The sequence below is a fragment of the Leguminivora glycinivorella genome, chromosome 4 (assembly GCF_023078275.1).
Source record: "Leguminivora glycinivorella isolate SPB_JAAS2020 chromosome 4, LegGlyc_1.1, whole genome shotgun sequence".
NCBI classification, from domain to species: domain Eukaryota; kingdom Metazoa; phylum Arthropoda; class Insecta; order Lepidoptera; family Tortricidae; genus Leguminivora; species Leguminivora glycinivorella.
Window position 1 is genome coordinate 12,048,597 of NC_062974.1, and position 11,556 is coordinate 12,060,152.

Consider the following 11,556-nt stretch of genomic DNA (forward strand, 5'->3'; position numbering starts at 1 on the left):
ATTTCATAAACTGACAGATGATAAAATGACCCTGAGACTGAACAGCTGTCTTGAATGTTCATTGGTGCGAGCAATGGCATTTTTCGTCTGAAAAACTTCTGTTCATACTAAATTATGCTTTTTGAAAAGATTGAAGTTTTCGACACATGCCATTTATTTAATTAAACATCAACAATTCTTTTTTAATACAGTCTGTTGGGAGATGATACTGAAGACCGTTTAAAAATAAAGTTTAGTCCTGTATTATTTTAACCAACAACAGAATAAGCAAACGACGACCGGACTGAAACTGGACGGTGTTAGGAACCTCGAAATTGCAGATCTAAGTAGCTGAACCTAGCACAATACAGAAGAATGAAACTCTAACCTAGCACAATACAGAAGAATGAAACTCTTAGACATCGTTGGCTATCATTAGAGGTTACTTGGGTGCCATAATAGGATGATATCCTGTGGAAGGCTTCAGGTAATCCTACAAAACAGTATGTCATATGGTGGATACAGACCACTGGCGAACTGAGGAGACCATAAGTATGAAACCAGATTTGGTTAGATTTATTCTGGGTAGACAGAAGACAGACGTACTCTTAAATATTATTCATAACACATGTAAACACAACTCCGTATAAGATGAATTTGATATTAAACAACCTATTAAATTGTTAATAAATAACATCATGCCAAATGTGTCTACACAAATTACCGTTTTATGCCTCATCACCTCATTAAATGCGAGCATCTGTAACTCTACACCATATTAAAAGCCTATATGTCAACGGCTTTAAAGGAAAGTTGTCCGTCATTGAGACAGGTAGGTAGGTAAGTACTAATGACGCAATGGGCAAGTACAGTATATATTTAACCATTGAACACCTTCAAGACCTTACCTCGCTACAGGTTTCCCAACTCGTCACGTACCTTTTACGAGATAACAAGTTACATGGTTAACATGACCATATTACAACCCGTGTTCGGCCGTATACATACTCTAAATGTTTCAGAACAGATTCGCTTATGTACGTACTTGGTTTTGCGCAGAAATGTTGTCATATCGCTTGAGGCGTGTACTCAAATGTTCTTGAGCAACCTTTCAATAGAGGATGTATTTCAAACCGGTCCTGGTCACGTTACTAGGGGTGCTTTTATAAATGAAAAGTGTCGGAGACCTATCACTCTGCCTGCTATACAGGATGAAACAAAAAGGACCGTTCAAGAGAGAGACTTTTGAGCTCATAATAGTCATAATGAACAACTTTTATTTTGGGACCAATGCTGAAATCGCGAAAAAAAATTGGTCTATTCCATAGAAATGAGCGGTATCAGAACAGTCGAAATGTATGAAACAGCCAAATAGTATTTGGCGAATTAAAACTTATTTTAATAAAACTTGTTCAGTATGTTCCCAAAAATCACTATTCAAAAAATGAACGGTCATTTTTATTTCAGAATGATTGCAGAAAATTTTATTACTAATTAACTAATGATAAAATGCATGCATAAATATAGTGACACTTATGTTTACCCACTAATAAGGACTGCCCCGGTTTTAAACATATGGATTAGTATTATATTCTTAATAAATTGATTAATACTAATACCAATTAAGCCACTCCAGTTTAATCTATATATTTGTGTTGTGTAAATATTTGCGGACTAATGAGCTTGTTTATTTGAACGCAATAAGGGATCGAAACTATTTAGACGTTAGCGATAGTGTCTACATTACATTATAATACATAAATTATGTCACATTGGCCGTTTTATCTTATTATTAATAGTTCAAAGTTTAATATCGTTAAATCCAATAGTCGACGTGAGATGGCGTATCTGTGTAGTTCGCAATGCTATTACATCAACAGGGTTATTGTATGCATAAATTGACGCTTGTCATAATGTATCAATCTGCGTGCATTACAATAGATCTTGTTGTCAAACTTATCTGTGAGATTAACTAGTCGTAGTCTATAAATATATTGAGTCGTTATTGTCACACCAATACCAATGTACCTACATTACGATACAATGTGCCGAAAAGAAATTCGAAACAGTGGCGGTAAATTAAAACATGACCGAAGGGAGTGTTTTAAATAGACCCAAGTTAAGAATCCCTCTTCGCACGTGTATCGTACGATGTTATTCAGTATACCTACATAATTATGGCCCTTTGAAGTTTCGACCTGACAAAAAATGTACCTACTGCCTACTTTGTTATATAACTAGTGCGGAAAATTAAGAATATAATGGTTACACTAAAACCAAGACGTTCGACTTATCTATTAGTTAGTTAGGTACTTCTGAAGCATAGTTATGATTATAACGAAATGGTTTTACATCTATACTAATCTATACTAATATTATAAATGGGAAAGTGTGTGTGTCTGTTTGTTTGTCCGTCTTTCACGGCAAAACGGAGCGAAGAATTGACGTGATTTTTTAGGTGGAGATAGTTGAAGAGACGGAGAGTGACATGGGCTACTTTTTTTGTCTCTTTCTAACCACCTACTACCCTAAAATGGGCGGTGGAAGTTTGTATGGAGCAAATTTCGAATTTAACGCGAGCGAAGCCGCGGGCAAAAACTAGTATGTACATACACACAAAGTTACATTTATTTTGCACGGAACAGTAGATATGAGTTCTATAAGCTAAAATAAAAATATGCGGGACATAACGCGGGCGACTGTAAAAGCATTCCATGAGGTTTTATTGAGGGTCGGTCGCAAAATGGACATTACAATTCCCAGTTATGTGGGAAAATTTTAGCTTTTTGGACACTGTCCTTTTTAGATTGTTACGTAAAGATTCTTCCGCCGTATCAGGGCCGTATTATGTTACCAAGAAAATTTAAAGACTCATGTTGATGTAACTTCCAATCCATGTTCTTTATCATTTGTTATTTCAAAAATGTGTTATGAGCAGCGACTGTAAAATTGCAATTCGATTACCTATAAATAAGCCAATGCTTATAAGTTTCTGAAATAAATACTTAGCTACCTATCATATTTTAAGCAAAACACAATTTTTACAGAACACTTCGATAATTTCGATCGACATACATACACACTCATTATTAATTTATTATGTTAAATCATGTTTAACATGTAGTTTCTAAATTGCTTGTGAACAGTGTGCGATATAAACTATGTGCGTTATATTATGTATTTTGTGATATAGTGTTAGACGCGTGCGAACTGGCATGCGATTTTAGTTACATTGCGGGCTGTTGAGGTTACATACAATTTTGACAGCCATAAATACCGCAATGTAATAAAACTCGCATGCGAGTTCTCGTACCGTCTAAATGGCCCCTTAGCCTTGTAGTTAATTTTTGTCACATCGTTAGCATGTATCAATACCACATTATGAAGCTCTAACGACAAGACAAGATGGACATGTGATACGCAATCTTGGCTCCAGGAAGTTTAAGAGGCGCGGTGTGATAAATGTTTTCCTAGTGAGCTCAGGGTGTGTAGCCAACGTGTCAACCATTTTCCACAGCGGACGAAACACAACTGTCTGAGACACACTCATAAACTTGTGACATGTAGTGTGCCGAAATTAAAAACACGTATGATATTCCTGACAACATACAATCACCGGTACAAAAAAAGCAATCACCAATCTTATTTGTAGGGCCATAGCAGTGTGTCAGATATTTTTAAATTTATGTAGCCTTATTTTTGAGTGATATCATTTCCGAAAACAATACCAAAGACAACATACGTAGTTTGGTCGAGTTCATTGTTACCATGTGTATTGGTGGCCAAAATACCGTTTAGGTATGCCGAATCGACCAAACAGGACTTTTTGCAACAGAGAAGAGAAGGCAAAAAGGCAAAGTGAGCCTATGAAAAGGCAAAACAAGCGCGTTGGCATGCAGTTGGCACGTTGGCTAGATAACATATAGACTAGTGGCCAATCGTTCACCTTCCGTATCGTATCGTAGAGAGATAGAGAGATAGATAACTACGATGCGACGCTAAGGATCGTGAACAACAGGCATCTTGTCTACGCGCCCAGGTGATGTCACTCGGTGGGTAATCGAAGTGTCATCGATTTGATGTGCACGAGAGATAATTTCCGGCGTGGGGCAACAGATCGCCGGTGACATAATTCGAAGCAACAGCTGTGTGGGCCAAAGAAAACAGTCGTTGGACATCGAATGTGTGCTAGTAGAATGTGCTGGTTACATACATATACGAGTACTACTATCAAAGTACGCATAACGGGAACAGCATTTCAAATATACCAAATAAATTTGACAGATTTGGCAGATTATTATATTCTTTTGTTAATTTACACTACCGTCAAAAAGTTTAAGACCAAACACGATATATGCAAATAATCAACATTTCATGAAGTTCCTATGAGAATATTACTTTTCAGTACCTACAACCGACAAAATAAAGCGTATAACAATTTTTAAAAAGGGATCATAATAAGAAATAAAAGCTAAACGTTTTTCTCCTCCTCGACGCTTTTTCACTTCCGAGCAGATTCTTGACAGTCTTGCTATAAGTTTGTGTAGCGTTACTTGGCTAATGGATTTCCACTCGTATTGCAGTATCTCCCATAGAGCTGTTGCAGATGTCGGACATTGTCTTCGGACTCTACGGTCGAGTCCTCCCATAAAAGTTCGATCGGGTTAAGGTCTGGGGATTGCGGTGGCCAAATCATATTTTTGAACACACCTTGGCGTTCTTTATTGACTGTGTAGCTTCTACAGATCTTTGCTGAGTGTTTGGGATCGTTGTCTTCTTGCAGAACAAATGGGTTGCCGATCAATATAATAAGATTACGTTGTTTTCTATTGATTACAAATTTAGTTTGATGATTTTTAGAAGGGTTTATAACAATGACACTGAACATTGTGTTTGGTCTTAAACTTTTTGACGGTATTGTACATGCTCTAGAATTTGTGCAATTTGGTAAAATGAACTTCTTACTTAACTGTGTCGAATCTCGATATCCTATGTTAAAACAATTTAAACACGTTTTGTAAAATTGAATAACAGAAATGGTACAAATTGTTAACAATGAATATTGTATTGTCTTTAATTTGCAACAAAACAATTGGGGCTTCCTGACAAAAGTATTACCTAATTAGTGAAATGATGTTTCTATTCTAGGTACTTATATACCTACGATCTAAATAGTGCATTTCAATAAAAACTGTTCTGATGAAATACGAGTAATATATTCGAACATTGAATGGCACCTCCAGCGGCTCCAGCGCTAATTAAGCTTTTATGTAGAACCCTAGGCAATTAAATCGTTATAAAGTAAGGATGAAAATTACTCCCAATTAAAACATATTTCACTCTAAAGGCTCATTAAGAAGCGCGCGAACTCGCATGCGATTTTAGTTACATTGCGGGCTGTTTAGGTTACGTACAATTCAGCTCACCGATCAAATGCCGCAATGTAACGAAACCCGCATGCGTTCTCGCCTCGAGTAAATAGGCCCAAGACTCGGGCGTTGCTACCCGGCAAGCTGTTTAACGACTAATCCGCTGTAATAGACGATATTAATTTTCAATATTTTCATCACAAGATTAACTAGGGCTAATTACGTATACATTAATCTTTCCACGATAAGAAGAGTATTGACAAACAACGGTGAGGAAAGAACGTCCCAATATCCTGTTTGTCAAGGTTCAAAATCAAAGAGGGAAAATACTGGAAAGGATTAAATTGGACGCGAAGTATCTTCTTCTAATTGCTTGCACTGTATGCCTGTAGCCAACACTACGTTCGCTGAGGCGCCGTGCGTGGTGAATGATAGGTACGCAGGGCTCTATCACACATGGAAAAGTGATACAAACACAATGCAGTGTATGGATTTACAGCACAAATAGCACAATACAGGGTCGACAGACATTATGTAGTACAAATGTACTATCCATCATCACATTCTTTCTAAGAAATATAAGGTCCGGCCGATTTTTCAATTTCGATCGCACGATTTCGACACTCAAATATCTGCGAGTCGACGATGCGATTTTCGAAATTCGTGTGCTTGAAATTGGGAATTTAGTGAAGTCTAATTCGAATTGAGCCGACAAAGTGACAAAATTCAAAATCGGCCCCTACTCTTGGTAAGCTATGGAAATACGCAATATATGCCTACACACACCCGTAGGTAGTCTGGCTCTGTCACGCCAATACGCACGAGCGATAAAGATAGATATTTACGAGCGTTTCGTGAGCCTTTGTACCATTTGGCTACGTACCCTGAAATGACAATCGTTGACAGGTTGACACTAGCTAGACGCTGATCGCAACGCAATCTGGCAGGAAAGCATGGTCGCGAGATAAAACTATTAATAGAATTTTATACAATCGTGATATAATACAAAGCTTTTTAGTCGAGTACCATGTTTAGGCCTAATAGTACGGTACGAGAGTGAAAAGCTTAATTATATCACTATTGTATACAATACTTTTTCTATGAGTCATCATCTTCATCACCAATGGACGAAAAATATCATCATTCAAGTTAAAACTAATGTTAATAGCGTCGATCGAATTACCTAGCAACCAATTATTTGTAATAACCGTCTCTGATTGGTCGATAACGCGATAGATAAAAAATAATGTGTTTCAGATGCAGAAAAATTTGCCAGGTATCGCAAATTAGTATAGAACTTGTATGAAGTTCTATTTTTGTTTTTTTTTTTTTTCAGTTAACTTAAGTGAAGTGTAATGAAATATTATAGTTTAGTCTGTGGTGTCCTAATTGACAGATTAAAGTCGACGAGTAGAAAAACGATAATATAACGTCAGGCCATCGTTTTCGCACTATTGGTTAGTGGGTCGCACTAAGTTTATCGAACTCGTGTGTTTCGCCTAGTGATATGCAAGCTGCGGAAATTTTCTAAAAAAATCTTAAATTTCTTGAAAAATTCACGAAACTTTCACGAAAAATAAAGGGAAATTTAAATTTATGAAATGGAAAGTTTCCATCCATACAATTGTCCGTACAAAGTATGGAATGCTTCTGAAGTTCTCATATGTGAAAATTTCAGAATTTTGGAAACTTTCCGTCGGCACATCAGTTGTTTCGCCCGCTGGGTCTGTCGCGCCATTACGGAGGACCGATAGAGATAGATATTATTATTACAGATCGTCAACGATTGTACTCTTGGCTAGAGGTCTGTATACACGCATATAAGCTAATGGATGTTTTGGCACCGAGATTTTAAGGATAATTAATCACACCGCAATGTCTGTAAAATGTTCTTTGATAACGCTGATGGTAATTTTAATGATGATACGGCGAAAAGTAACGTGGTCGCGTTAGAATATAAAATGATACGAGTAAAATCCTGATCCCGTGCAATAAATCACGGCCATTAGCAGCATTAAAAAGTTTTTTGATCTTTTAATTTTATGTGCTTAATATTTTAATACTTTATGCGCTGGTCAGACATTTTATTTGCTTGTGAAAAATGTTGAATTATATTCTGATATTGTTAGCGAAGTTCTAATCTGTTAACGGAGTTCTGATCTATTAGTGGAGTTCTGAACGTCTGCTCACAGCTGAGGTGTCAGTAAGGGGACGTTCAGAACACCGCTAACAATATGTAACTAATTTGCATGTATGTATGTATTTTATGTGTAGGACGTAAGTGTCCTATCTTGAAGATCTATGACACACGGTGATGTGGATCAAGATAAAAAATGAATAATTAATTAAATCAAGCGGCGAATACTCGTAATATACAAGATTTACAATGCAAATAATGCTAAGCTGATACTTGTGCGGTTATAAGGTTGGTTAATGTATTATATTAGTGGTGGGACATGTACAAAATATAAGAGGACTATGAAGTGACACATGACGTACCTATGACGTCACAAAATGGAGACTAATTTACGTAGGCACAGACGTAGGTATGTCGCCATTCACAGCGCAGAAGCAAACAGTAATAAAATCTAGCAAAAATTCGCTAAATCAGTCTTCGTAAAAATATGTCAGAACGGAAATGCTGCTTAAGAAAACGGATATGCATTAGGGCAAACTACGTACGTATACGGTACGGTATGACTAGTCATGTTAACTGGAATAACTCCAATATATCCATATTTAAACAGGTCTGTCATAGGCCATAGCCAATTAGTTCTACCATACATAGACACTTACCATGCAAGCGTACCTTTACAGAAATATTTAACAGAATATGTATAAAGGAAACAGGAAAGCAAAAAATTAAAAAGCGATAATTAAATTGTCGAACAACTTATCTTGAGCTGTTACAAGTTATATAATTAATAAAATATAGAGACTGAGCGGAAAGGTAGGCGTCATGAAATATATGGGGTCAAATACATTCTACTTAAGGTACAGCGGGGCAAATCTCGACTGGGGGCAGATGTAACTGGTCCATTTTCTCCATGTTTTACAATGTTTGCATTATTAAATAGAATGTCCACCGGTTATATATGGTAGGCGTGTTCAGTGGATACATGTAGAACTCAACATCATAGTGTACTAATATTTAAAATTTACTAATTACAATTGCCCCCGGTTAGATTTGCCCCGCTGTACCTTATATGAATCTACGACTATTTTCTTCCCGAATCTAAACAGACATATATTTTCAAAATCGTCTTACTTATTTTATTTATTTAATAATTATTTTACCAAAATAGTAGTAGTAGTTTCAATTAGTGCGGTAATTTCAAGTTTTTGTTCAACTATCATTATTTTTATGTGTGAAACGTGGTCTTATTTAGCGTTATCTCACAAATGGTATTTTTTCGTAGAATACGTAGCTTTTTTATTTATGGGATGAACGCGCTTCTCATACCATAAGAAATCGATATAGCTAGAGGTGTGTAGGTAAAGTAAATATATTACCGAGCCGAAGAAACTTCTAGCTGAGCTCTTACTAACAAAGTTATACGGTAAATCAATTACTGGAAAGCCTCCATATTTGGTCAATATTCACAGGATATGCACGAAGCAGGATGTGCAGTCGCGTTAAAACTGTATTTATCATTAATAATCATAAAATTAAAATTAATTTAAAAAAACCGGCCAAGAGCGTGTCGGGCCACGCTCAGTGTAGGGTTTCGTAGTTTTCCGTATTTTTCTCAAAAACTACTGAACCTATCAAGTTCAAAACAATTTTCCTAGAAATTCTTTATAAAGTTCTACTTTTGTGATTTTTTTCATATTTTTTAAACATATGGTTCAAAAGTTAGAGGGGGGGGACGCACTTTTTTTTCCTTTAAGAGCGATTATTTCCGAAAATATTCATATTATCAAAAAACGATCTTAGTAAACCCTTATTCATTTTTAAATACCTATCCAACAATATATCACATGTTGGGCTTGGAATGAAAAAAAATATCAGCCCCAACTTTACATGTAGGGGGGGTACCCTAATAAAACATTTTTTTCCATTTTTTATTTTTGCACTTTGTTGGCGTGATCGATATACATATTGGTACCAAATTTCAGCTTTCTAGTGCTAACGGTTACTGAGATTATCGGACGGACGGACGGACGGACGGACGGACGGACGGACGGACGGACGGACGGACGGACGGACGGACGGACGGACGGACGGACGGACAGACAGACATGGCGAAACTATAAGGGTTCCTAGTTGACTACGGAACCCTAAAAACCTCGACATGGTGGACCAATTTTCATGAAACATGGCTAAGCTTTCAGCTTTCAAACAAAAAAAAACTAAATCTAAATCGGTTCATCCGTTCGGGAGCTACGATGCCACAGACAGACATACACAAAGACAAATAGACAGACAGGTAGGTACGTCAAACTTACAATAATATCCCGTCGTTTTTTCGTCGGAGGATAAAAAAGTAACTGTAGGTAATGTAATAGATTTTTAAAGAGTGGTAAAGATTTTGTTACCGACAAATTGAAAAGTAACGAATATAAGACTAATTGATGGATGGAGAGGGAGGGGTAAACCCAAACAACGATGGATGGATTGTGTGAAAGAGGACATGAGAAAGAAAGATGTGAGTGTTGAGATGACGAAAGATAGGGGAGAATGGAAGAGGAAGACATGTTGTACCGACCCCACATAACGTGGGATAAGGGTAGGAGGAAGAAGAAGAGAACTCTATTTGACTTTGGTACCTACAAGCCAATTTCATTTTGCATTTTCGTAGACATGCAATTTAGCAGCAACATACAACGCGCGGGCATAACCGATAAGACACGACATTTTTAGATAACTTAGACCTCTTTCTTCTCTCCAAAATAATTAGGACTTGACGACATATTATTTCTTTTGTAAAACGTTTTTACAATATACTCGTCTCCAGTATAGCGAAATAAATAGTAGTTTGTGTATGTATGTAGGGTAGTCATAAAACTGTATTATATGTATAACGTATTTATTTATATGATATAACGTCTATATTGCTATAGTTTGTAGGTTAGGTATAGGCTTAGCTTAGGAAAGTCTACCGTCTCCAATTCTCCTTTAACTGCTCTAAGGTTAACTGGAAGAAATCCCTTAATGGGATAAGTTCGCCTTTGTACAAATGATGTGTGTGTTCTTTTTCTTTCCTGTTATTATGTGTTCTTATTTTTGTACAATAAAGTGTATTACTACTACTACTACTAAATAGCACAAATGGATATTAACTTCCGAGTAACACTTGTACATATATTTTTTTACCTTAATTAAGTAGTCACTTAGTTAATTTTATTCTGCTTTCCTTAAAAATGTGCGATAATTGTGCGGCTTAAATAAAATTCTATCATTTCTATCTTACCTTAAATTTTGTCTGGCGGGGACGAGAGGCGCATTAAACTTCTGTTGTTTGTTTTGCGTCGCAACCTGTAAAAAGAAATAAAGAAAGTTAGCGTTGTTTTGAAGTTGTAATATCATAATAATAGCGTTTTAAACTCTAGTAAGGTATATCCTATTCCTGCCGCAAGCCATTTTACTATTCGATTATGTTGTGATACATTTATGTTGTAACCGGGACAATGATTTTAACTTTTGGCATGTCGGTATGTCCGGTATTAAATAGATCCGATCGGTATACTTATCAATTAATTACTCAGATGGAGTTGAAATCTCTTTTTAGGCGGTAATTGAAATACGTAGGCAGCATAGCTTTTTGTTCTTATAATCTTATGGAACGTAACTGTAATAAAACTAATAAACCCGCGATCGGGTAAAGAGCCGCGGCGCTAAGTGCAATGACGTGAAACATGACTAATATCTAAATAGGTGCGGAGTAAAAGGAAAAACGGAAAATGTAAATTTGTTCGTAAGAAAACGAGTCGCTTTAGCGTAAGTATTGTTACATCAGCGTTTTTCCGCGGATAAAACAACATTGGTCGTTGAGGCACGTGCCGTGCACAATATTTATGCTGGCTCAATAAAGAAAATAAAAGCGAGTGAAGGTACAATCTCGGATATAATGAGTGGAAGGGTTGAAATTGAAACACGCGTATTTTGTCAACTGAATAAAAGATAAATATCTACTTGATTGAACTTTTTACTAACGTTGTATACTTAGATTTTGTTAAATAATATATTAAGACAAGTTATTGTTGA

General features: G+C 36.3%; 1 protein-coding gene across 3 annotated transcripts in view; it reads right to left on the minus strand.

Annotated features, from left to right (window-relative positions):
- LOC125225381 overlaps positions 1 to 11,556 on the minus strand; it is a 65,544-nt gene that overhangs the window by 14,979 nt on the left and 39,009 nt on the right. For all 3 annotated transcript variants that reach the window (XM_048129071.1, XM_048129072.1, XM_048129070.1), the window contains exon 2: positions 10,763 to 10,827. The gene's annotated coding sequence lies outside the window, so the exon portion shown is untranslated. The remainder of the gene's footprint in view (positions 1 to 10,762; positions 10,828 to 11,556) is intronic.